Source organism: Coregonus lavaretus (assembly GCF_964263955.1).
Source record: "Coregonus lavaretus genome assembly, chromosome: 5".
Lineage (NCBI taxonomy): Eukaryota > Metazoa > Chordata > Actinopteri > Salmoniformes > Salmonidae > Coregonus > Coregonus lavaretus.
Genome location: NC_139992.1, coordinates 67,782,770 through 67,807,738, shown reverse-complemented (window position 1 = coordinate 67,807,738; position 24,969 = coordinate 67,782,770). Strand labels below are relative to the sequence as shown.

Sequence of the window (24,969 nt, the reverse complement as noted above, 5' to 3'; positions counted from 1 at the left end):
ACAGACCTGGCAGGAGACATAGTGGAGAAAGTTGGCTTGGAGGTGGTCAGTGCATCTGCCTTGCCTTGATCCCAGTTTCGCCTCAAGGCTGTCAGGGACGGGGTAGAGACAATGGGCCCTAAAAGGCTCCTGGTCCTGCTGATCATTGTGGACTGGGCTGGGGGAGGATGGCTCCTCAGATACCTACACCAATAGAGGAGGAAGAGACGGACACAGTCTGATCATGTCACTGTGGAGGCGGTTACAGTCCGCGCTGTGCCTATAGCTGTCCAATAGGTGGGCTTTGAGGGCAGCAAAGCTGGGGAGGGGCAGCCCTGGTAGTCTGGTCCCTCAGTGAGATCCTGGTGGATGCAGACACAGTAGCGGAAGCCAGCCTGAAGGTGGTCTGGAACTCTGGAGGTGCCTGCTCTCCCCAGCTTCACCTCAAGGTCGTCCGGGACGGGGTAGAGGCATTCTGGTTCGGCCTTCTGGTTCTGCTGATTACTAGACGCTGGGCTGGACAAGGCTGGTTCCTCAGGAGAATACACTGTGGATGGAAGACAGACAGAAGTCTGTCCCAAATGGCACCCTATTCCCTATATAATGCATTACTTTTGACCAGAGCCCTGTATAGGGAATAGGTGCCATTTAGGATGCACACAAAGTCAAGCCAGAAGTTGGAAATGTATGCTGGCTGACTTTTTACAGAGAAGAAGTAACATTCAACAAATACATCATGCTGTATTTAATCAACTTTGTATGGAAATACATTCTAAAATAATAATTAAAAGTCGATTTTTGCCACCAAAATCTTTGTAGTCTTACCACTTCGTACATCACAGGAGGTTGGTGGCACCTTCATTGGGGAGAACGGGCTAGTGGTAATGGCTGGAGCGGTATCAAATACATCAAACACATGGTTTCCATGTGTTTGATGCCATTACATTTGCGCCATTCTAGCAATTATTATGAGCCGTCCTCCCCTCAGCAGCCACAACTGTTGTACACCCACTTCTTGGCTGAGGATGATGGATTGAAAAAGTATGTTGGATTCCATTGTAACTGACACACATCTGCTCTTTGAAAATAATGTTTGAATTATGAAATGATTTGCATGTCTGGTGAAAAGAGCGTTCCAGTGTAATATTTTGTTATGTTTCACTGGGAAATAATGTGAAAATTAGGAAACATTGGAACCCTGATGTCATAATAGGACTACTCGGTTTTTTTGACAGTCCTACCTGAAACAGAACCAAACATGTGACTTTTTCAACAAAGAAACATGCTTACTAATGTATTTTTTAAATTTGTAATTGTATTATTTTTAAGTGTTAAAATATATTTCATGGTATTTAATAAATATTATTCAGTAGCTATTATTGTAATTTTATGTTTGCTTATTGTCTAACTCTAGGGCAAAAAAAACGTTTAGGTAGATCATAGTGTGAAAAGTGCTTGGAAGCTAATTTATTATTGTAACAGATACTGATGGAAATAGTGGGTAATTTTTTCATTCAATTTTGACACCATACAGCTAGCTAGAGTTGAATCAATAGGCCTATGCAAGTGTTAAAATATTCTCAAATTTTGATAGAATTCAATAGGCTACATTTTATTCCATATTTTCGTGTGTGTGTGCATGTTTATGTACTGCTATATCAATTTCTAAATTAAATGAATCACGTTGTGTGTGTGTGTGAGACAAAGCAAGATAGAGTTTGTGGTGATTTTGTTGATTGGAGAGTTTTGTTGATGTGAGTTGGTGCCTGTTTGATGACATCTGGTTGACATCAGATTTAATTAATTAATTAATTCAATTCAATCCATTAAAGGGGCAATCTGGGATTGGTACATCCATTTTTTGACATTTGAATTATTACTATATAGCCATTGATTCTTGTAGAATGTAACTTAGAAATGCCTCATGAGCAACGTTTAGAACCCAAAATATAAGCTTGTTTTACTCCATTGTTTGTAGAAAATGTAATTGTAAACAAACACTGTATAGCTTCAGAACATGGTTAAAACTATAATTTTGTTCTCATGGATGGTCAGTCCTTGCATCCATATGTGAAGTCCTTGCGTCTATGTATTTGACAGTGGTTACATTTCTCCTGCCACATTCCTCAGCTGTTTACCAAATAAAGTGGTGGAGAAAATGCTTTGTTAATGTTTGAATCCCAGATTGCCCCTTTAAAATGGGTCAAACTGAAGGACTATTCAATGATCCAAACTACTATCTAATAATTAGGACTTACATATCTCATAATAATGACTTACTATTTCATAATAATGACTTACTATGTCATAATTATGACTTGCTATTGCTATCTCACAATAATGACTTGCTATCTCATAATTACGACTTACTATCTCACAATAATGACTTGCTATCTCATAATTATGACTTACTATGTCATAATTATGACTTACTATCGCATAATTCTGACTTACTATCTCATAATTCTGACTTACTATCTCATAATTCAGATTTACTATCTCATTACTGATTTACTAACTCCTAGTCATAATTATTTTGGGGGTGGCGGGAACGGGCTTCCATATATTGTATATCAGTTATACGTTCTCTTTCACACATACTTTTGATGGCTTTTTCACCAGTGACATTTTGCCTGGGTGCATGAACCTCGCGATAATGTTTGCACACGATGCGTGACGCTTGAAGTAAGGTACAACAGCACAGGGCACTTCCAGACGCACTGCAGAGGTGTGAGGAGGTTTATGTCCAAAATGTTAAATTTCAACATTTTGTGAGGTTACCGGTGGCAGCTGGGCTTATGTCTAAACATTACCAGGTTTCAAAAATCGAGATTTTACTGCCACTGACAGCGGCGTTTGTTTGCTTTGTCGTTTCAAAAAGTAGCTTGATGAGTGTCCAAAGTAACATTGGAAGTTTGGAGGGGACGCCATCTTGGCCCTAGCTCTCCACGTCCCCGACAACAAGGGTTGCTTTCTCAGCAACAAATCACGGCAGTGGTGAAGGCCAAGGAAGGTACTGTAAAATAATATTGGAAGCAAAAGTACTTGCTACATGTTTTGTGAGTCGTTTTGTGGTACGTGCTAAGAATCGTCTTGAAATTAATTGCGACTGAGTTACACGGAAGCCTGCATGATGGGCAGCTGCCTGCTAACGTTAGCTAGCCACTACAGTGCTAACTGGTGGTGTCTGACTGCAAATGTCCATGAGAAATAGTATGATGCAAGCTAGCTAATTAGTTAACGTTAAGCACGGTACTGTAAACTACTGGTACTTTGCTCGTGATATAAGTTAATTAATTATTTACATGCTGAAGTGGAGTAGCGAGCTAGCTAGTTGCCTTACTGGCTAGCAAGTTTCCGATACAGAATTTGCTATCAGGTAGCTAGCTAACGTTACTACTAACTAGCTGTCTCTACCGGCTACAAAGACAATGTTGGCTATTACTTTATCGGTTGTTAAATGTTATATTTGCTAGCCAACCAGCTAAGATGTCTGATTTAAAACAGGGACGTGACATGGAGGACCCATGGATTCAGTATTGCGATATTTTCATGCGATTCTGTGGACTACATGAATATATACAGTAGTCAGCTAGAATGATTTACTCCTTATCGATATCTAGCTAATGTAATAGTGTTTGGCGACCGTCCTTGCCTTTTTTTTGTACATTACATTTTAGTCATTTAGCAGACGCTCTTATCCAGAGCGACTTACAGTTAGACATGAAGTTGGGATTGTATGTTTTTATATTGCAGTAATCAGCTAAGTACAATTGTGTCATGAAAACCCACTGTGCAATGGAGCATATCAGATTCAGAAACTGGTGTTTGTAATCAGAATTGTATTGCACTCATTGACTATCAAGAACAGTATAAGTGACTATCAAGTATCCATCAACTATTACTGTGCTAAAAACAGCACAGCATGCACATTAAATGGTTTGTGTGGACAGGACGGTGGCAATAGTTTGTAATAGGGCAGTGGATTACTCGGTATGAAAATGTATGCACTCACTAACTGTAAGTCGCTCTGGATAAGAGCGTCTGCTAAATGACTAAAATGTGTAAATTACTTTCGGCAAGTAATCAGCCTAAATGTTCTGCATGAGAACTCAAGTCTTTGTGATGGTCTTTGCATGCCTTGTTATTGTTGTGATCTTTGTTTGCACCAGGTAGCAGTACATGTTGTTATTATTATTATTATTATTATTATGTTCTGTCAGCAGTGATGCACTGATTTCTAGACATTGTGATGGTCACATTCCTTAGATGTCTATATTTTCTGAGCAAAATAAAACATAACAAATAAAAAATAACAATAATAGTCTTGGACATAAGACTGTAAAATCACCAGGAAACTATTTCAAAGTAATTTTAATTTAGGGAATCTGTTCCCATGCATAAATAGAGGCATATTTCATCATATCCCAATGTTATTAAGGTTTGAAATGATTCTGTTTTTGTCAAATACTACATCTGTTTGGGATTCTTGCGGTCAATTTGCAGAGTACAAATTATTTCTAACTATAACCAGGTTTCCATCCAACCTTTTTATGGGAGTAAAGTACTGTTGGATAAAAAAGGTAATGACAGGCCTAATAGAAACAGCAAAGTTGTCTGTAAACGTTCAACATGTTGACAAAACAAAATACACTAGCAAGGTGGGATCTTTTTGTTGGTAAAATTATGGCTTTATGTGCAAATATTAATATAATAACCATCATATAGAAGTACATTTGAAGTCATGCGATGATATGGTGTGTGGTCCTCCGCTACGACTTGGGAAACCATGCAGTTTGTTAGGCTACATATAAAATAAGATATATGAACTTCACAAGGTGGTGAAAGTGCACGCGGTTGATTCAGCGTTCTAATAAATATCTGGAGACATGATCGATGCTTGGCTGGCATTTGGCAAATAAAAAATAATCTCACTCTTTTGTCCATAGTAATCTCATGTAGGCTATCGTAACCGCACTGTATCTGCGATCTGTTGGCTAAAGTGCACGTGCCAAGACCAGAGTGGGCACATTAGCGATGTAACTCACATTTTCAACAGTAGAGTTGAAAATGTAATGGAAACCCATTTAATAACTTATATTCTTTATTTGGTACATGGGAATTTAACCGCAAAAGTTATTTTCACGTGCACTAGGTCATCACAAACAGCCTTTCATCCGCAACAGGTCAATTTGATGGAAACACATCTCTGGTGGCAAAATGCGCATATTGTTTTTATGCGGATGCACGTTTTGGAGGGGGCCAGGACCGAGTTTCCTGAAATTCCACGTTTTGTCATGGGGCTGAGAGAGAAATTGCTGTTTTAAAGCTAATTTCCTGACAAATCTGCACATTCAATGGGGGCCCATGGTTCAGAACAGTTTGAAAAGTGTTCTATAGCACCTGTCTGTCTGCTTCATTTCAATCCTAAAATCATTAGGCAATCTGTGAAGGGGATAATGATATTTGGCAGCAAGCATTATCATTAACTCTGCTACATCCTTGTTACATGACATTTCTCAAGTTACTTCATGATGCACTGAAATATCTACTGGCTAGATATAACATTACAGCACTCTACATCATGTTACTCTCACTCGCTTTACTCTCAAATCAAAATCTGTTATTTGTCACATACAACAGATGTAAACCTTACTGTGAAATGCTTACTTATGAGCTCTTAAACAACAATGCAGATGTTTTTTTTTGAAGTATGAAAAATGTGCTATATAAACTAAAGGAAAAATTGTAGCACAATAAAATAATAACGAGGCTATATACAAGGGGTACTGGTACCGAGTCAATGTGCAGGGGTACGGGTTAGTCGAGGTAATTGAGGTAATATGTACATGTAGGTAGGGGAACAGTGACTAGATAATAAAAACGAGAGTAGCAGCAGCGTATGTGAAGGAATGTGTTTGTGTGTGTGGCGTCTATGCATGTCTGTGTGTGTGTTGGAGTGTCAGTGTAGTATGTGTGTGTGGTTAGAGTCCAGTGAGTGTACATCAAGCCTGTGCAAAAAATAAGAATAAAATAATGGTGTCAATCAAATGCCTACCCGGACTATTTGCATTAACTGTTCAGCAGTCTTATGGCTTGGGGGTAGAAGTTGTTAAGGAGCCTTTTGGTCCCAGACTTGGCACTCTGGTACCACTTGCTGTGCAGTAGGAGAGCGAACAGTCTATGACGGGTGGCTGGAGTCTTTGACCATTTTTAGGGCCTTCCTCTGACACAGCCTGGTATAGAGGTCCTGGATGGCAGGAAGCTCGGCCCCAGTGATGTACTGGGCAGTACGCACTACCCTCTGTAGCGCCTTGCGGTCGGAATGCAGAGCAGTTACCATACCAAGCAGTGATTCAACTAGTCAGGATGCTCTCTGGTGCAGCTGTACAACTTTTTGAGGATCTGAGGTCCCATGTCAAATCTTTTCGGCCTCCTGAGGGGGAACAGGCGTTGTTGTGCCCTTTTCACGACTGTGTTGGTGTGTTTGGACCATGATAGGTCTTAGTGTAGGCCGTCATTGTAAATAAGAATTTGTTCTTAACTGACTTGCCTAGTTAAATAAAGGTTACATAAAATAGAAAAGTGATGTGGACACAAAGGAACTGAGGGAGAGGTTGTCCTGGCACCACACTCGCTTGTTTTCATTAGGTTAAATGTGGTAAATCATGGATGGTTTTCCATTTGTTTAATTTTATCATGTTATTCTTTCAACTTTTCCACTTTTGATGAACTTCTGAATGATGTTATTGCCATGCGTAACTGCTGCTTATGATTACAGTATCACTGAAAAATGCTAAATACCGTAGTCTACATAATGCAAGTTCCACTTGGGCAGCTGTTACATACAATTGCATTAAATCAAATGCATGTTTCTAACTGGAGATGCATAGCATTATGTGTTGCACTGCATCTTCCTTGGTTTGTATGTAGATTCCCTAGAACCCCAGAGCACCACATTTTTTTCACCTCTACTCTACAAATGAGCTAAAGTGGCATCCATCTTGGGTGCCTTGGAACCTGCTGTGGTACCTGATCCTTTGTGTCCCCAGGGTGTTGTCTTTTTATTTCTTTCGACTGTTTTGCATTCCCTGGCAGTTAGACTGCCTGCATCTGGTGTTGCAGCGACCACCAGACTATGCAGATGAACAGCAAACTCCAATCACAGTAGGCTAGTTGACATTAGGGATGTTAACATTTAACCGTTAATCGGTTAGCTGCCAAAAATACATTTGACCAGTCATACTTACTGGTCTATAGGATAATTTGCATAATTATGTTGAATTCAATTGGCGCGTGTGTATTTTCGTTAGTAGTCATGCATCTTATTTATCACATTTGCACAGCATACAGAGCCTAGTTTGAGGAGTGGAATAGCATACCACCTGTCAGACCGTGCAAGAGTAGCTCAAGTCTGTAGGCTACTGGAGTGAAACCTGCTTTTGTAAGTCCAGTCATTGGGCAACAAAAAACAAATCTAAATGCAATCGTGTGTTAAACTTTGGTGGCCATGATATAAAAGGAGCTATTATTATTTCTTAATCTCAACTCGTAATTAAAGTGCGCCTCTTATTCGCCATTCGGATGTATAGGCTATAGTCTGCCTACCGTTGACTATTAGCCCGTAACCCACCACTTTGCAATGTGAGCTTGAGGCAGTATAATTGTTTGAAACCTGCATGTTTTACTTTACTTCAAATAATGAGGCATGTCTTAACTTGCTTCAAAGTAGCCTTGCTAAAATCCATTTGTAGAGGCAATTATTTTATAAGGACTTCCTCATGCCATTAACCAGCATTTCTCTCCTGTTCAATTGGTTTTCATATCAACTTTCTTTCGTTGTCCAGAAGCCAAAGGCACAATCGTAGTCATATTAGCAACCCATCATAGTTGTTGCTATTAGATTCCCCCTCTTTCTAAATTTCTAACTGAGATTTTAATCTTTGTCACAACTGCTCGCATTAGGTTTAGAACTGTTTTCCGCTAATTGTGTTTTGGCAAATGTTTGAAAATGACATTTTATTAGCATTTTATTAGCTAACAGGAGTTGCATGTTCAATAATAGGCTATAGCCTTTTGAACTGTAAGACGATAAGGTTGCTATTGTTGCATGTTTCCATGAAGCTCTTAATGAAAAATGTCCGGTCCTTGTATGCATCCATAGTATCAGAAAGGAAGAGGCAAAGCGAGGTTTCACTCTTGCCAAAATCTGTCCAAATAGAATAGTAGCCTAAATGGGCTTGAATGTGATATGAGCTATAAACTAGGCTGTAGATTAGTTATTTTTTAAATTAGCCTATTTTATGCCTTGGCATGGTTTATACGTTGAATAAAAGAAGTATTTATGTCTGTAATAATAATAATAATAATAATATAATAATATGCCATTTAGCAGACGCTTTTATCCAAAGCGACTTAGTCATGTGCGCATACATTTTTACGTATGGGTGGTCCCGGGGATCGAACCCACTACCCTGGCGTTACAAGCGCCATGCTCTACCAATTGAGCTACAGAGGACCTACAGAGGATTATTGAGCTAATAAAGCCCTTTTGTGGGGAAAATCTCATTCTGATTGGCTTGTCCTTGCTCCCCAGTGGGTGGGTCTGGCTGCCAAGTGGGTGGGCCTATGCCTTCCCAGGCCCACCTATGGCTGCACCCCTGCCCAGGCATGTGAAATCCATAGATTAGGGCCTAATTCATTCATTTTAATTGACTGATTTCCTTATATTAACTGTAACTCTGTAAAATCTTTCAAATTGTTGCATTAATATTTTTGTTCAGTATAGTTCGTCTTTTTTTCACTTGTTCTTGCTGATTAGGCTATCCCCTGGCAATAATAAGATGGCTGGCAAGCTCCCTGGCAATAAGAAGTTGGCTGGCAAGCATAATTTTTTTCTGTGGACATTTTGGTAAGATGAGCTGGAATGGTCTTGTTTCTCGTGAAATTAGAAATTGTTGGATAGGACAGTAGATTGAACGATGGGTAGTTAGATTGTTCTTGTGGATTTTGTCAAGTGATGCCGATACAGGGAACAAATGACAACGGTAGTGCTAATGAGTGATATCTGGCCTAATTTCTTGCTCTTGCATTCATCTTTTCAGAACAAGCCTATTTTGTGGGCTAATTGCTAGGTTGATGTAAGGGTGTTGATTTTAAAGGAGAACTGCCAGAGAAGAATTTGATATAGATGTTTTTTCTCTGTTCCAGCTCTGATACTTTGGTGTTCTTTTATGTGAAAGCCAAGTGACACAGCCAGCCCCATGTCCCTTGGGCCCACTGCACTAGTGGGAATTGTCTTGGAGACAGGCCTGCATTGTTCTCCAAGCTCATGTTAGACAAGGTAGAGGAACTGTGTCGTCTTGTCTGTGGGTGCCTTAAACCACAGGCTGATGGGAAACCACCATGGGTCGTACTGACCAGAGTAGAGGGGCTTGTAATGTTCTGGTACTGGACACAGAAAACATAGGGCTTTTATTTAGGCGTTTCCTCCACCCAGTCTTCAACTATACTGGATAGTTGAGCCGAATTCAGAAGATTTATGGCAGTACCCGAATGCCCTTTTGAAAATGAAATGTAGACTCACTTTTGACCAACATTGCATTTGTAGTGCCCTATAAAATAACATTGCATTCTTAGGGCCCTGTAAAATCTGTTTTATTTTTTGCCTGATTCAGTTTTTTCCCAAATTCTGTTTAGTTGTTTTTCCAATTTTTCAGGTTTTCGCTGGCAAAATCACACTTTGTTAATAGAAAAGTAACAATTGGATGTTCTTAGTCCACAACAATGCTTAAACCACATCAGGAAACCACTTTTAAGGTCTGGGAAAAAAGGTCTAAGAAATTTGGATTTTGGGGTGTAGTTACCCTTTAATGCAAGTGCACACTAGCAAAATACATTGTTTGGTTAGCGATGTTTCTGTAGCTCTCATGTGATTGCGGAGTTGCCACTGGATTGGCCACTGGATTGATTAAAGTAATCATGATATCATTCTGGCAGGTAGGCATAACCACAAAGTAGCCTAACATTTAATTGAGTAGGTTTTTGGGAAAGCCTTTCCATCTCTACCAGAAGATGGTTATCATTAGCATCATCGCTAAGGGCTACACAAGGTGTAGACATGCGTGCACCGCACACACAGATAAGGGCATTCCTGTGCCATTTCAGAAAGTAGCAGGGAAAATACAATCACTGATACATTTTGTTCGTGTCTTATGATTAACTTGGGCAAATGAAAGAATGTTCTAATAAGTTCAATACAATTTTGAGTATTGTTGAATTCCGTTTTAATGTCTGGATTCCATGAGGTGTATTCAAAATCAGTGTCTCTCTGGCATTATCTATGGTCTTGACTCTTGACAGTGGAAGTGTTGCGGCAGACATGATGCACTGACTGAACAGGTGTTATGAGACCTCATAGCCCTTTGTAGATCCAAAATAAAGTGCTTATTAGAGCAAGGCCATGTCAGTAAGTAGACCCCCACAGAGTCTGCTCTGAGGCTGTAGCCTGGAGAATTCCTTTAGCTGAGCTGTCTCCCAGAGTCCCTCAGGCTTGAGGGAGATTGAGAAAAGGAAGAGGATTGGACTGTTTAGGATCCAGCCTACTAGTTGAAATCCTGTTTTTGCGGCTGTAGGCCTAATGCTGTGTGCTTGTTTACATGTCAAATTATGAAGATCTAGCCTAGGCCAGTGTATTAAAAAAAATAAACAATCATTAGGAATTCTGAGGCTTTCAACTTACTCTTGGAAGTTGTAATAGTAGAATGCACAAGGTGCAACTTTTGAAATTGGGTAATGCATCAGCAGTTTTCCTCTTGTCATTGCAGACCTTAGAGCTATTTATAACTTGTAAATAAAAATGTCCAGATCAACTTACTAGGTTTTGTAGGCCATTAATTTTCTTGGAATGTTTGAGTCCCTCAGATATCACATGAAAACACATAAGACATGGCAAAATGTGTAGAATTGCAGGAAATTCAGATTTTCCTGTGGTGGGGAATGGGGGATCCAGAGTGGAAAAGGTTTGGGAACCACTGGCCTAGGCTATTATCCTATTATCCTGGCCTCCAACACTCATCAGGCAGAATGTTGTCAGCCATGTACCGGGATTAAGCAATATAAAATATTTGAGTTTTTATAGAATGGTATCTTGAGGAGTATAAGGAAATTGTCTCCCCTTCTCTGTTCAGACATGAAGTAACGAGACATTTAGCCTATTAAACATTTCAGAAATTGCTTTCAGCTGTTCTTTTGTGTGTGACCAGGGAACAATCCTCTCATTAGTTTTGCTTTATCACACCCTTATTTTAGTTTGTGCTTAATGGATAGCTCTGTGGTAATGCCTTGTTTTAACAGATTATCTCTGCAGCCTTAGATCAGGGTATTCCCCAGGACAAATTCTCAGTCTTATTCCGAAGGCCTTCAGGATTATAAGTCAATTGTGTTATTACCTTGCAGTTAAGACTTTGTGCCAGGCAGAAACTGACTTTCCTTCTTGAATTAGCTGTATACCTGATCTCAGTTTTTCTGTCCAGAGCTTCAGAGCAAATCAATGAAATGCAACAGTTTTCAGATAATGGTGTATTTTTCTGTAGTTTGTTTGTCTCATTTTTGTCATGAACAAATTATAAAAAGACGGACAGTCTGGTTTTCCTTTTGTATAAAGGAATACAGAGGATAGACGCAAGGATACTGAGTAGTAGGCTGCATGAAGATACAGAGTTCAGCCTACCTACAGATTGTAACACCAGGTGATTTAACTAAAAAACAATTGGTATCAATTATACTGGGAGTTACAGGTTAGGTACTGTTTGGTGTAGCACAGATCATTTTTGACCAACCTTAGCTTGGCGATTTACTGTCGTCGTCCTCGATTCGTGGAAACAGGAGTCTCATAAAATGTCCAGTTGCAGGGTTTCTGTTGGAATTTAGAAAATGCTCCGTTATTAAAATAAATAAATAAAATTATCCACGAAGTAATCCAACAATGTGTACGCTTCCATCTTGTCTATTTCGAGTCTTCTCTCATTGATTGAGACATTTTATGAGACTCCTGTTTCCACGAATCGAGGATTAAGACCTTATTGCTAAGGTAAGTGGAAAATTCTCTGTGCTACACCAAACAGTACTTAACCTGTAACTCCCAGTATAATGGATACCCATTTTTTTTGTTAAATCACATCATCTGGTGTTACAATCTGTAGCTAAATTCAGCCTACTGTTTGTCAGGACTAAGCCATTTCTCAGGGCATATAGCACTCATGTCATGGAGAGGTGCCATGTCCCTCAGGAAGTCTTTGTTTTGTGCAGCTATGAAACTGAACTAACCTGGTTCCGAGGGAAGTGGTGTTGGCTGGGACACATCTTGGTTCCAGCTGTAAAGATGTATGGAATAGGTGATGATCATGATGCAGTCAGATCTAATCTGCTTTCAGGTATGTGAGTGTGTAACGATACCATCATTTTAACTTCGATACCAGGTTTAGTATCACAATGCGCGATACCAAAACGATACCGCAAACAAATAAAAGAAGGCGTATTAGCCAAAGTCAAAGAATTGTACTTGATCGAGACCAAGAAACTCAGCTACTGCTTTGTTCAATTGTTGGGCATCTTTTGAGTTCAATATCATTCCATTTGAACATTTGTATCTTCATTTTATAGAGACCCATGTATATATGAATTAATAAACTATACAATCATACAATCAATTTGACTTTGTTTTTACCAATCTAACTACAAAACAACATAGTGGTAATCATTTATTGAATGGTAAATCTCCATTCATAAACTGGGTAAATCAAGATGTAGCCTAGGCCTATCCACAATACAGGTGAATGCGTATTATTCAATAGGAGTGTGTGCATGCATTGAGTTATTGAGCTTGTTTTAGCTGATTTCATGGGGCTACAGATGACAAACAATCCCTTCCATTTATGACTTATTTCATTGGCAACTGCTATTATTTTATTGTACTGTTCAACAGCATTTGCATAGAAAAAGCAATCTCTTCTATTATAAAAGTGTGTGCTGTCTCTTTAAGAAAGTAATGAAGTTGAAGAAGTTAATGAGTTTTTCGTGGTGAGAGAGAATAAGTGAATTAAAGTTTAATTAAGTTTTTGGTGACAATCAGCTTTGAATTCATCATATTTTGCATTATGGTATCACAAATTCATTCAGCTGTAAGCTAGCAAGGAAAGTTAGCCTACAATTAAATCTGGAAGCTACCGGTATCGTCTTGCATTGTAAAAGTGTTCTGGCATGTATGGACATTGTTTTGCGAACAGTAATGAACAGTGTCATCTTCTATACATGCCGTCTTGCATTATTCAAGTCTGTTAACTTCTGTGCAGCATGAGTGGGGGAGCAGCCCAGACGGCTTTAGCAATGAATGAGTAAGTGGAGCAGGTTCTTTTCTCTTCACGCTATAAAGGGGAGCTGATAGACTTAATCCTCTCAATCATGTGAGACACATTTGACAGAAGTACCAAACATAACAATTCTAGGATTGTTTTTGTTTAATTGAATAAGTACAGAAGTTTCGGTATACTGTGCAACGCTAGGAGGAGTAGGCAATAAGTGGTTTATATGATAGTGTGCAGGTTCTGAGGTGTTGCTCCTCTCTTCCAGACACCATGGAGGAGCTGCACAGCCTGGACCCCCGGAGACAGGAGCTGTTGGAGGCTCGATTCATGGGCGGGGTCAGTGGCAGCACTGGGGGTAGCACTGGCAGCACAAGCGGGGGAACCAAAGTGAGTGAGCGTGCCTCAAACCCCCGATAATCCTCATACACTCACACAGTGTTTCCCCTATATTCATTTAGCAGCGGTGCCCCGCCACTGCTAAATCATTGACGCCACTCCCAAAAATATGATTACACTTTATGTATATATACATGCATGCATACTGAACAAAAATATAAACGCAACAATTTCAAAGATTTTACTGAGTTACAGTTCATATAAGCAAATCAGTCAATTGAAATAAATAAATTAGGCCCTAATCGATGGATTTCACACGACTGGGAATACAGATATGCAACTATTGGTAACGGATGCCTAAAAAAAAAAAAAAAAAGGGGCGTGGATCAGAAAACCAGTCAGTATCTGGTGTGACCACCATTTGCCTCATGCAGCGTGACACATCTCCTTCGCATAAAGTTGATCAGGCTGTTGATTGTGGCCAGTGGAATGTTTTCCCACTTCTCAATGGCTGTGAGAAGTTGCTGTGTATTGGTGGGAACTGGAACACGGCTTTTGTACACGTCGATCTAGAGCATCCCAAACATACTCAATGGTGACATGTCTGGTGAGTATGCAGGCCATGGAAGAACTGGGACATTTTCAGCTTCCAGGAATTATGTACAGATCCTTGCGACATGGGGCCGTGCATTATCATGCTGTAACATGAGTTGATGGCGGCAGATGAATGGCATGACAATGGGCCTCAGGATCTCGTCACGGTATCGCTGTGCATTCAAATTGCCATCGATAAAATGCAATTGTGTTCGTTGTCCGTAGCTTATGCCTTCCCATACCATAACTCCACCGCCACCATGGGGCACTCTGTTCACAACGTTGACATCAGCTAACCGCTCACTCACACGACGCCATACACACTGCCACCTGCCTGGTACAGTTGAAATCGGCGTTCATCCGTGAAGAGCACACTTCTCCAGCGTGCCAGTGGTCTTCGAAGGTGAGCAATTGCCCACTGATGTCGGTTACGACTCCGAACTGCAGTCAGGTCAAGACCCCGGTGAGGACGATGAGCACGCAGATGAGCTTCCCTGAAATGGTTTCTGACAGTTTGTGCAGAAATACTTAGTTTGTGCAAACCTACAGTTTAATCAGCTGTCCGGGTGGCCGTTCTCAGACGATCCCGCAGGTGAAGAAGCCGGATGTGGAGGTCCTGGGCTGGCATGGTTACACATCATATGCGGTTGTGAGGCCAGTTGGGCGTACTGCCAAATTCACTAAAATTATGTTTCAAAATAATATTCTAATGAACTTCTGTTTTGATTTCAGGCCTTGACAAATAATGAATGTTCAAATCAAAGTTTTGGAAGCCTGGGGTCCTCCAGTGACAAAGAGTCAGAGGTATGTTTATTAACATGATGTTCTTACAGTTTTAGTGAAAAATGATAATGTTATCATCAATGTGCAGTTTGTTTGAACAGGCTGTCGGACAGTATAACTGGTATCCACGGCTTTTCTGGATTTGTTTCTTTAGTCTTTGACATTCCATCTTGTTTGGATTAGACCTATGTTTTGATTGGATGTGGGCTGGTTGGTGTGAGCAGGGAGTTCACACGGAGAGAGAGGGAGAGGAGCTGGGCCCTCTTATCCTCCTTGTCGCTGGTGAAAACGTCAGACGCAACCTAAGATGGAGCTAGAGAGTAAAAATGTGCGGAATCTTGCTGTAATTAAACTGCGTTCTTGTGACTCATAATGCCACGAGCTCTTACCTCTCTGTACAAACACGGTCTGTGCCTCTGCCAGGGCAGCTTGATCACGGGCATCTTCATCCTGCATGCTGAGTCTGAGCCTCCCTCCACGCTGCTCTCCTGTGTTTGGCAGCACAGCTTGCTAATGAAGGGAAAACACAAATGGCTTACAATTTGGAGGGGCACAGCCTGTGTGTGGGGTGGTGGACTGTAAGGTTAACCTAAGTCTGAACCTCTGCAATGTGGAGTGTGCAAGTAAATAAGCAGCCTGACTGTGCGGGTGACTGTCTGCTCCCCTCCCCTCTGTGTAGTTCATCGGCTGTTGTAATAAGTCACTGATGGAGGCCTGTGTGCGAGCATGATCGAGGAGGGGAGAGAGAGGAGGCAGAATAAACCCTCTCTGCCGCAGAGATGATGAATCTGCACAGATGTCACCCAAACAGATGCCCCCCATATGTCACACACTCTCTAATGATGCACTGGTGACACTGTCAGACCAGCACCTGTCAGCAGATTCCCTGCACAAGGCTCTGTCCTGGTTCTGGGGCCTGTAAATCTTGTTTTGTAAAAATATCAAGAGGATTCCTGTGCTCTGTTGAAATGGGCTCCTCTTTTTAGACTTAGATTTGGTTAGTGTTTTCGCAGTTTAAGCATTTCTATGCATGCTTTTTTTTGTAGGGCAGAAATAATCCTCATATCCTCTATCTTGATGAATGAAAATGGTTAATTTAGCTGATTCCTTGCTTTGTTTGGCGATACCTTGTTTTCTTATGTTTAGCTCAAACTGATTTGAATCACAGACATTAGAAAAGGCTAGTTAGTCTGTGCTACAGTTTAGTTATCTCCTGTAGTCGCTTTTCCTCTTTATTTCTCACAGCCTTTGGCCCAAAACTGCCAACAAGGGGCTGCGTCGGTCATAGATAAGCATCCTCTCCCCACTTGAAATTCTTGCACAACTACCTCATTAAAGCTTTCCATTACAATGAATCTCTTTCAAAACAGGCTAATTATAAACTAGATTAGTTATGTATTTTAGTTTTACGTTGAACTCATTCTCTGTACCCCTCCTGCCTTTCTTTTTTGTTTGCAGAGCTCAGACGTGAAAAGGGGGAGCTCTCCTGCATACTCGGTAGGTGCTCATTGTATTTGGATACTAGGCTATGTTCCCCGTCATTTGTCAGCTACTGGGCGGCAGGCAGCATTGGTCGGTCAGTTCACCTACATTCAGGAACTCCCTAGCAGGCTGTAGACTTGGGTTTTATGTGTTGCTGCTGCTACAGTATATTCACAATGCTTTTGTTTTTCAAACACAGACATTTAATCCTAATCTGGACATTTTCAAGGAATCAAAATAACTGTATTTGTACAACCTACCAGATGATAGTGGTCATTAGTGAAACTCAGTTTCTCTTTTACAGACTCCTGAAAAGAAACACTCTGAATTGTCCAGAGGAAGAAAAAGGAAACCTGACATCCAGTCAGAAAGCAGCCAAGGTAACTTTCCTCAAGCTGTTTCTTTTATGCTCCAGATACAGTCATCGCTGTATAAAAGTCAATGCTAATTATATTTTCTCTCTCACAGGGAAGTCTATTGTGCGAGGACCCAAAATTAGTGATTATTTTGATGTAAGTTACTATTTTTTTGGGGGGGGAGCAGCATTCTAAATGTGTTAAATAGAAATTCTACTCTTAACGTGAGTGAGCCGTGCTAAGTCCCTGTGTAGTGGAGCACCACGTTTGATGTTCAGCTGAGAGGTTTTGTGTTTTTAGAGAATATCATTGAAGCCGTGATGTGATCCATTTCACACAGAGGCCAGCGCTGAAATAAACAAAACAGGCACAGAAAGCCTCCTTTATTCCGGTTTTGTTGCCAAGTGGCAGGCAATGATGTCACTCACACTGGTGGCCTCTCTTTCTCCAGTTCCATGGAGGGAACGGGTCCAGTCCTGTGAGAGGTCTCCCCTCTGTGATCCGCTCACCCCAGAACTCACATTCCCACTCCGTGCAGGGTTCCAGTGTAAGTTACCCCATAACCACTTCAATTTGTTTATCGCTTGTTGGTTTTTAAACATATGAAGAAAGCAAGTAGCCTTGTCCAAGACCGAATGGCCCATTTTAAACATAGTCAATGTTTCGAAGAAATTGACGGTACCATTTAGATATGCTAACAATTGTTGTCCCTTGGGTTTCAGACTAGGCAAAACAGCTCATCGCCTACGAGTCTGTCTTTTGGGGACCATGTGATGCATCCAAAGCAGTTAGCAATCAAATGTGTGCAGGTGAGGATGACCACCACTATAGTATGTGTGTTCAGCACTTTGGATTGTGTGTTTAGAACAAATTCTTAACACATTCTTTATTTGTTTTTAATTGCAGACTGACCTGACGGGGCTAAAGTTGGCTGCCCTTGAAAGTAACAAGAACCTGGACCTTGAGAAAAAAGAAGGAAGAATAGATGATTTGCTTAGAGTAAGGAAAAGATGGCTAATGGGCACAAACAACACATCAGCGGAACATTCTTAACTCCCTCATTGAGTTTAAGCGTCAGTGATGTATTACTGTGACACCACTGAACACACAGATCAATTAAAACGTCTCATCGTGCTGCACGTAGACTTAAAGTACGTACAAAAATGTGTGTTATTCAATGCTAGACTGACATGCTTGGAAAGTTAACTGCAACGGTCTTATTTCTACGATAAGAGTGAGGGCTTTGGTTTTACTAGGATTGTAATATGATAAACCTAATTTGTTTCTTCTCCATAGGCAAACTGTGATCTCAGGAGACAGATAGACGAACAACAGAAATTACTTGAAAAGTACAAAGAACGCTTAAATAAATGCATCACCATGAGCAAGAAGTTGCTCATAGAAAAGGTACTTCCCTTTTTATTTCAAGGCGAAATGTCTGAAGCTAGCGCGTCTAGTTTTTTTACATTGACAAGTCTGTATGAGTGCAGTGGTATGAGTACTCAGTCAGTGATGTCTGTCATTGTGTTTGTGTTGCCTAGAGCACCCAGGAGAAGCAGGCGTGCCGGGAAAAGAGTATGCAGGACAGACTACGATTAGGCCATTTCACCACTGTGCGACATGGCGCCTCCTTCACAGAGCAGTGGACCGATGGCTTTGCCTTCCAAAACCTAGTCAAGTTGAGTATCTTAGTCTCCGGGTCAAAGTTTTCTCAAGTCAACTTAACTTTCTCAACTGTGATATGGTTATCAAGCTACACGTCGTTCTCTTTCAACAAAGTTCAATCTGTTCAGGTATCGAAAATATATTTGTAGAATTTGTACTGGAATTTCTACTGAAGTGTATCATTTTCCTCTTATTCTAAAGCCTTATCCAGGGTAAAACACAAGCTTGGCAGAAATTGTATTGATTAGAACATCTTTATCTGCAGACAGCAAGAGTGGATAAATCAACAGAGGGAGGAAATCGAGAAGCAGAGAAAACTCCTAGCCAAGAGGAAACCCCCATCATCCAGCAACTCCCAAGCACCAACCACAAACTCTGAGCCAAAGCAACGCAAAACCAAGGCAGTGAATGGAGCGGAGAATGATCCCTTTCTCAAGCCCAGCCTACCTCAGCTGTGAGTGCCCTTGTCCTCCCGACGTTTGGCTTAGCTAAGCACACCAAGACGCTAGATATCTATGAACAAAGATGCCTGATCCTGTTGCTTTCATTTTCTCATGGTCTTTTGTTGGTTCATTCCAAAGGTTGACTCTAGCTGAGTACCACGAGCAGGAAGAGATCTACAAACTACGACTCGGGCATCTCAAAAAGGTCAGTGTGCCAACCTGGCAGGTCTAGGCATCACGAGCTGACCTTTTTTTGTTTACTGTGTCACATTGATCATCAAGTCAATTAAATAGGGATTAGACATCCTGACTCTGTTCCCTGATATAGAACCACAAACAGTTCCACTCTGCTTAGAGATTCTGTGGACATTTTCCCAATCCCCAACCTATAGTTAATTCTATTGTTTCCCTGGTGAATAAGCATCAAGAGGGATTGCCCTAGACAGACTTGCTACCAATTCAACCGCTAGTCAGCCGAGGTATAGAAGTGGGTTTTGATGAGCTCCCCTCTCCTTGTAGTCAGTCCTCTGATGTTCCTCTGTATGTTTGTGTGTGTGAATCATTTATAGGAAGAAGCTGAAATCCAGGTGGAGCTGGAGCGTCTGGAGAGAGTGCGGAACCTTCACATTCGGGAACTTAAGAGAATAAATAACGAGGACAGTTCACAGTGAGTCTGATCACTGGCATCTCTGTGACGTCAGGGCATACGCACAGGGGCTCCTGCTGACAACCATAGAGATTGTTCAGTTAGACACTGGAGAGGCAGTAATGGCCATGTCATGGTGCTTGCCACAGTATGTCACAAGTCATTCTGAATGTCTGTGTTTTCCATTCTGCCAGTCGATGTAAAATGAGATCCCTCTTTAAGAACTTAATCTTTCTATGGATTGGTTGTTTTTGAGTTGGTGAAAGTCCTACCAACGAGTTAATTCGTAAAGAGAGTCTGACCTTGTTTTGTTTCTTTGAAAGATTCAAAGACCATCCGACTTTGAACGAGCGGTATCTACTGTTACATCTTCTGGGAAGAGGAGGCTTTAGTGAAGTTTACAAGGTGAGTTTATATTCAACCTGTGTATTCATCAGTTGCATCTACAAGTCTTTGTTTGAATGGACCAGTCAGAACTTTTCTGTTATAGGCGTTTGACCTGATTGAGCAACGCTATGCTGCTGTGAAAATTCACCAGCTCAACAAGAACTGGAGAGAGGAGAAAAAGGAGAACTATCACAAGTATGTTTGACATTAAATCGTTGCCATTTTCTGCATGTTGTATTCATCAACACTGTGGCGGTATCGATTCAGTTTTATGAATCACCGTGACGATGGAGTTTTTATTTATTTACTTGTAATGCACAGGCTTTAAGCCTATCATTATTCTACTCCATCAGCTTAATGTCTGGGTTATCCAGTCAATCAGTCATACCTCCACTTCGCTGCGCTCCTACTGCCTGGAGTCATTCAGTTGGTTGCCCATGGTAACTGGTCACCTTGTTGCAGACACGCCTGTCGGGAGTACAGAATACACAAGCAGCTGGACCACCCCAGAATCGTCAAGCTGTATGACTACTTCTCACTGGACACAGACACGTAAGTTAACCTTGCTTATTGTACTGACAATACAGCGCATTCGGAAAGTATTCAGACCCCTTGACCTTTTCCACATTTTGTTACGTTACAGCCTTATTCTAAAATGAATGTAATAGTTTTTCCCCCCCTCTCATCAATCTACACACAATACCCCATAATGACAAAGCAAAAACAGGATTTTCTAACCTTTTGCAAATGTATTAAAAATAAAACACTGAGTGTATTCAAACCCTTTACTCAGTACTTTGTTGAAGCGCCTTTGGCAGCAATTACAGCCTCAAGTCTTCTTGGGTATGACGCTACAAGCTTGACACACCTGTATTTGGGGAGTTTCTCCCATTCAGATCCTCTCAAGCTCTGTCAGGTTTCTCATGGTCTGAGAGTCTTTAGGTGACTTTTGGCAAAATCCAAGCGGGCTGTCGTGCCTTTTACTGAGTGGCTTCCGTCTGGCCACTCTACCATAAAGGCCTGATTGGTGGAGTGCTGCAGAGATGGTTGTCCTTCTGGAAGGTTCTCTCATCTCCACAGAGGAACTCTGGAGCTCTGTCAGAGTGACCATGGGGTTCTTGGTCACCTCCCTGACCAAGGCCCTTCTCCCCGATTGCTCAGTTTGGCCGGGCAGCCAGCTCTAGGAAATGTCTTGCTGGTTCCAAACTTCTTCCATTTAAGAATGACGGAGGCCACTGTGTTCTTGGGAGCCTTCAATGCTGCAGAACTGTTTTGGTACCCTTCCCCAGATCTGTGCCTTGACACAATCCTGTCTCTGAACTCTACGGACAATTCCTTCGACCTCATGGCTTGGTTTTTGCTCTGACATGCACTGTCAACTGTGGGACCTTTTTATATAGACAGGTGTGTGCCTTTCCAAGTCATGTCCAATCAATGAATGTACCACAGGTGGACTCCAATCAAGTTGTAGAAACATATCTCAAGGATGATCAATGGAAACAGGATGCACCTGAGCTCAATTTCGAGTCTCATAGGAAAGGGTCTGAATACTTATGTAAATAAGGTATTTTATTATTCTTTATACATTTGTAAAAACCTGTTCGCTTTGTCATTATGGGGTATTGTGTGTAGATAGATGAGAAAAAAAGATGTAATCCATTTTAGAATAAGGCTGTAACGTAACAAAGTGTGGAAAAAGTGAAGGGGTCTGAATACTTTCTGAATGCACTTTATATTCTCACGACATCCTATCGTCACTGCCTTTTACACATTTCTCCTTTTATGATGCCCCCACAGGTTTTGCACAGTTTTGGAGTACTGTGAAGGCAATGACCTGGACTTCTACTTGAAGCAGCACAAGCTGATGTCTGAGAAGGAGGCCCGCTCCATCGTCATGCAGATTGTGAATGCTCTCCGATACCTGAATGAAATCAAGCCCCCCATCATCCACTATGACCTCAAGCCAGGTGAACGCACGCTCACGCACACACACACACACACACACCGGAATTATATCCCATTCTGGTAACCCTGTAAAGAGCTCCCAATTATTTCTGATGCTATGTGCTCATTTGTTCTGTTCCAATTTCAAGGTAACATCCTGCTTGTGGATGGCACAGCTTGTGGGGAAATCAAAATCACAGACTTCGGTTTGTCCAAAATCATGGATGACGACAGCTACGGTGCAGATGGCATGGACCTGACATCACAAGGAGCAGGGACCTACTGGTAAAAGAAATGCCACCATATACACATCTGTATCATGGGACCAGCATGTGGTTTGGGTGATATTATGCTTGACATATGGGCAGATATCATTTTGTTTTTGTTTTCTCAAAGGTACTTGCCACCGGAGTGTTTTGTTGTTGGCAAAGAACCTCCAAAGATCTCCAACAAGGTGGACGTGTGGTCTGTGGGCGTCATCTTTTTCCAGTGTTTGTATGGAAGAAAAGTATGTTTTAAAGAGAACTGGTTTTATTGACTTACGAAAATGAGTGTCGTGAAAATATGTTAACTCGTCGCCTTATTTCTGTTTCAGCCGTTCGGCCACAATCAGTCTCAGCAGGATATCCTGCAGGAGAACACAATACTTAATGCAACCGAAGTTCAGTTTCCTGTCAAGCCTGTTGCCAGTAATGAAGCAAAGGTGAGAGAGAATTTGTGTTCTGAATATTACCATCTGACTGCAATTGTCACTTCTACTTAATCTTCTTTTATAATAGTTTGGCATTTTTTTATGATTGATCAATTCCTGTATTTAGCGTTGCTTTTGTCGAGACCTCTAGTGTTCATAGTAAGGCACAGACAGACATTACAGCCCCTTTTGAGACGCTTTTCTGTCCAGCCATAAAAGTTATGATCACCAGCATACTCAACATATTGCTCCAATGTTTCATTTTAATTGGTTCTCAGTGCTGTGTTTTGAACAATGTCTCCTTTATTCCCTAAGTCCTTTATAAGGCGCTGCCTGGCATACAGGAAGGAGGACAGGTTTGATGTTCACCAGCTGGGAAGGGATTCTTACCTGCTCCCTCATATGAGGAGGTCCAACTCTACAGGGAACCTGCAGCTGGGTGCTGGTGGCTCAGGACCTGCCTCCTCCAGCATAATTTCATACTGAGGGCTGGCCCTGGACTGACTGAATTACTGACTGGCTGGCCCACGCCTGCAGAGCCCCCTCACCCACAGGACCGTGTGAGAGGAGTTGCCTGCCAACTAGCGGTGTATGGAAGGACGAGGGGGTCCGTTGGCCATAGACACTGCAGACTGAATGGTGTGGAGTTTGGCCTTCGCCTGGACTGTGCTGGGTTTCAAATGGGTGTTTTCTAAAGACTAATGAAAGGATGTTTAAAGAACATAAGTGAATGACATTGTAAAGGTTGAATAGCGCACTGCTACAGACAAAGTACCTTAAAGAAATGTGACTGGACACTTGTGAGTTTGGTTTGCTGGTGGAAGCCTAAGGGATACCTGGCAGCCCGCCATTTAGAATAATTAACATGCTCCTGCAAGGGTGCAAATGCTTAAGCTGCAAGGAGTTTCCTTAAGGAGCGGACATTCATAGTTTTTGTAGCTCAACAATGATTTCACCATCAATTTGGCTGTATGTTTGGTTTTTGTTTTCAGAGAAAGTGTTAGGCTTTAATTTGAGTTGTACAATTAGCCATGAGAATGTAATTTTAGCATACAAGTTGCATCTATTGTCATTTAGGCCCAGGCAGCATACTAATGTTGAATGCACAAAATAACCAAATGTAGACAAATGGCAATGTACAGAATAATATGCAGGACGATTTAAAATAATTCCTTCAAGAGTAAATGTATATTTTCTGTACAGAAGATGATTTTGAATTGCAGCTGTACCATTCTGTACCAAGGTTGAACAATTTCCCTTACTTGTACATTTGATGTCCTGGAGTGTTTTCATTTAGCTGCTTTTGATGTTACTCTTACTTTTTAAAGGGCTGTATGATCCACTTTGGGTACAATTGTACAGTTCTGTAAAAATAATTCATGATGACTATGATAATAAATACCAGGAAATCACAGCATGCCATATAAGTGACTTCTTTTGGAGACATTGGTGGGAGAAGTGCGCCTGTGTTCCATTGACTTGTGTATATTTTGATGGATAAGGGCGTCATTATTGAAACGGGGGAAGATAAAAGTAGGATGAGTACACCTTGTCGTTGCGGTCAGGCATCTGCGACCGACGAGATGGGGAATGAAGAGCTAGGTGACCGTCAGGTTATTTGTGGGTATGATGGAGTTCCTTACACTGCCCAATAAGACAGTAGGCTTGCGTTGGTTCTAATGCTAGCAGCAACTGGGAGCCAGCACCAATATCTTCTGTTCCACTGACCATCGAAAAACTTAGCACAAAATGTTGAAGGGCTCAATAGACCCTATGCTACGTGCATTAGGCCTACAGAGTGGTGAATCGTGCACATTTCCATGTAACACTTTTGAACTTCATTTGGGGAATAATTGTTTGAACCTACTTGGATCTTTAGCAACAAACATGAGTGTTTCATTTGCATATAAAGTATGACGTATCCGTAATGAATATTTTTTACCCAACATGTACACTTCACGAACTTTGTAATTGTGAGTGCGCAATGAACAATCCCATTGCAAAGGAATATACTCAGCTGAACAATGTCACATTTCATTGTGGTCCTACACTGACACCCTGTGGTTTTAAAAGTATGAGTGTGAACTCATACAAAGAGTACACAAGACGAAAAATACACCCATTTAATCAAGAAAGGGATGATTCAATTACACACTCATTCATATTCATTGTTTTAGTACTTTTTGTACAAGCTGAAGCATTAGATTCCGCGATTAGAATTTTTGGACTTAAATTGATATGGACCTATTGATTCTTGGAGAATATAACTTTTAAATGCCTCATGAGCAGAGTTCAGGTT

General features: G+C 41.2%; 1 pseudogene across 1 annotated transcript; it reads left to right on the top strand.

Moving 5' to 3' along the window:
- Positions 1–2,691: 2,691 nt before the first annotated feature.
- Positions 2,692–24,084, top strand: LOC311130106 (serine/threonine-protein kinase tousled-like 1-B; annotated as a pseudogene). Its single transcript, XR_014615328.1, has 22 exons — positions 2,692–2,992; positions 13,609–13,730; positions 15,006–15,077; positions 16,515–16,553; positions 16,843–16,918; positions 17,007–17,050; positions 17,346–17,441; positions 17,617–17,703; positions 17,801–17,893; positions 18,191–18,301; positions 18,436–18,572; positions 18,825–19,013; positions 19,141–19,207; positions 19,572–19,669; positions 19,972–20,053; positions 20,139–20,230; positions 20,498–20,587; positions 21,833–22,002; positions 22,129–22,264; positions 22,376–22,487; positions 22,575–22,682; positions 22,986–24,084. The product of XR_014615328.1 is annotated as a serine/threonine-protein kinase tousled-like 1-B (transcript).
- Positions 24,085–24,969: the final 885 nt, after the last annotated feature.